Genomic DNA, 2,868 nt, shown 5'->3' on the forward strand with positions numbered 1-2,868 from the left:
TTCCTACTGCCCTGGAAAATTCAAAACCCAGACTCTGTGCTAGTTATTGAGAGAAATAAATCTGGGTCAAAAATAAATTTACTTTTTTTTTTTTTATGGTGACATTGGTTAACGAAATCCAAGTAAGTTTCAGATGTACAATTTAGCAGTAAGGCATATATATATATTACATTGTGTGTTCACTGCCCATAGCTAGATTTCTTTCTGTCATCACATATTTGACCCCTTTTACCCCATCTACCTTTCCCTCTCCCCTCTGCCTCCCTTAAATTTACTTTTTGAAGACACAAAAATTTACTGCAAGAAGACTATGGCTAGTTAATATCTTGAGATATTAATTTACACATTTATATTGCTCCTGGTTTCCTATTTCTGCTTTGCCCACTCAAGTAGGAAGCCAATTTGATATTTCTTTACCTAGAGTAGTTTGCAAAATAGAATAAATACATTTCCTGCACTTTCTTCGGCTTTAGTTTCCCCAACTCTAATATCTTTAGAGAAATTACAGAATTTGGGGAAAGAAGCAAAAGAGAATGTGACTTTGGGGTGCATATAATGTCTCAGAGAAGCAAAGCCTTTCCCCTAAGACAAGGAGATTCATTCTGGTTGATGAGAGAAGAGGGTGAGGTTTGGAGCTTCCAGAGCAGGAGGGACCAGGGTTTACTTTCTGGAAGTAGGTTGAGGGGGTGGTACTGTGTGTTCAGGCAGATGAGACCCTGGGAGACCTCACAGAAGACTTATCTGTCTCATCATGGTAGGAAGGCAGTAGAGATTCATTAGCTATAAAGGGCATTGAGACTAGGACAGCAGACACTTAAGAGGCAACCTATGCCTCTTAGATGAAGGCTATCCTATCACCCCATCATTAATAGTTGAGGTATTTTTTGGATTTGTGAGATTCAGCTCTGCTTCAATATTACATTTTAGTTTATTTAACATTAGGATCATAACTTATCCTACAGCTTTTGTATTTTCCTAGAGTTTTAGAATGATTTCCTTTTCTTATTCACTTATTCAGCCTCTTAATCAAATTATTTCTACTTTTATTTTTTTTTAGCAGGGGAGGAATGTGATCTTACTGCAGTTGGTTTGTGTGTGTGTGTGTGTGTGTGTGTGTGTGTGTGTGTGTGTGTGCACGAGCATGCGTGCGTGCTCAAATAAACTTTAATTACACGAACGATTATTTTTGCTAAACCCAGTCCTTCTCTTTCTCCCCTAGGGGCATTCAGTTGCATCACCATAATAAAGTTAGAATACGATGGAACCACAGTGTCAGAGCTCAAACGATACATATTTCACATACATACTCACTGACCCATCAAGTTCTCCTCAGCTCCTAATACTACTTTAAGTTTTGTATTCTGCTGCCAACGTAGGGGAGGGAGGGTCAAGGGCTAGAGTCTGAGCAGTCTCAAAAATGTATTGTGCAAAACCTCAGGTCTTCCTCCTCCCTCTAGAAGTTCCAAATGTAGCAAAAATGAAGATGGAACTTCTCAAGAATAAAGTTTCCAGTACTAATCTCCTCGATATCCTCCAAGTGCCTCTTCCCCTTTGGTCTTGGTTATAACCGGCCCAATGATTATAAAGGATTAACCAGGAATCAGAAGTGTGCAGATTAAGGCAAATGGACTTAGAGTGAGGATAGCGGCAGCTGTGTGGGGCAGAGTCTAGCACTGAGGTGCTGGAGAAGGAGGGCTCTGTTCTCGCTGACACAGTAAAGCACTTCCTGAGGGAGCCAGAGCCCAGACTCTGTATGTGCTGTAGAGAAAGGGCCAACTCGACTGCACCACTTCTCCAGCCAGAGATAGAAAGGATTTACTCTGGAGAGATTCTGTAGAGCCCTAAGAACAAACAAGTTATGGGTGAGCAAAGGAGGGAGAGATATCACAGTGATGAATAAATTTAAAACTGAAAGAGAAGACCCCAGGGTCTTCAGTCTGAGAAAGGCCTGGAAACAGGAAAGCAGAGGGACTGAAGGAAGCAAGTCAGGGAAAAGTACATTACTCGTAGCCTATGAAAATTGGCAGTAGTGAGTGGGGAGGGAGAGAGTGACTGTATACCTAGCTTTCACATGGTAGGGGAGAGGCAGATGACTAGGATAACTGAACAAAGGACTGAATTGTGGGAGCTAGAAGTTGCTAGGGACAAAGTTAAAAGGTTTCAGACACTTTCAGCAGGAGGCTAGCCAAGAGTGTGATTGAGGACATACTAGAGACCCTCCGGCACTTCAAGCCCGGAGTGGGTCAGCAGTTCTCCATCCCAAAGGGCAAAGGCAGGCACTACTGTACCCCAGAAATCTGTCTGTAGTGTGTGGAACACAGTGACCCGGCTCACATCCACCAGGCTCAGCTTCTGGGCCTCGTACTCCAGCAGTAGGCCCACCTTCTCTGACTGTCCAGTGCCCTCAGTAAGGGCTTTCTCATTGGTCAACGTGGTGTGCCACTGCGCTGGGCATTGGCGAACACCCAGGAATAATCGTCAATCCGATGCAGCTATCCCGAAAGATGTCCACATCTGCCACTCCTATCCGGAATTGCTGGGAGCGCTTCACTGTCACTTCCTAGTAGTGTCTGCCACTGGTGACGGCTGTGTCTGCCAGCACCAATGCCCACTCCCGGAAGCGCTCTACATTCAAGGCCAATTTGGTAGGCTCCAAGCCCACTATGCCATATTTGACACCAGCGTCGCCTCTGAAGAGTGCCAAGCTGCTGTGGGCGGTTTTTTTCTTCCAGTTTGAAACTGATGACTCTGCAGTCGTCAGCGGCAAAAATCCCCAATTGTTTGGCTCCCCAGAGGCACAGACACAACGAACATGCTAAGGGCAGTGCCATCTTGCGCCGCCTGGTTTCAGTTTTCAAAAGGTCACCA

The 2,868-nt window shown here is 44.5% G+C and overlaps 1 pseudogene; it reads right to left on the reverse strand.

Moving 5' to 3' along the window:
- Positions 1-2,208: 2,208 nt before the first annotated feature.
- LOC105310902 lies at positions 2,209-2,831 on the reverse strand (annotated as a pseudogene).
- Positions 2,832-2,868: the final 37 nt, after the last annotated feature.

The sequence above is a fragment of the Pteropus vampyrus genome, unplaced genomic scaffold, assembly GCF_000151845.1.
Source record: "Pteropus vampyrus isolate Shadow unplaced genomic scaffold, Pvam_2.0 Scaffold15879, whole genome shotgun sequence".
Classification (NCBI taxonomy): domain Eukaryota; kingdom Metazoa; phylum Chordata; class Mammalia; order Chiroptera; family Pteropodidae; genus Pteropus; species Pteropus vampyrus.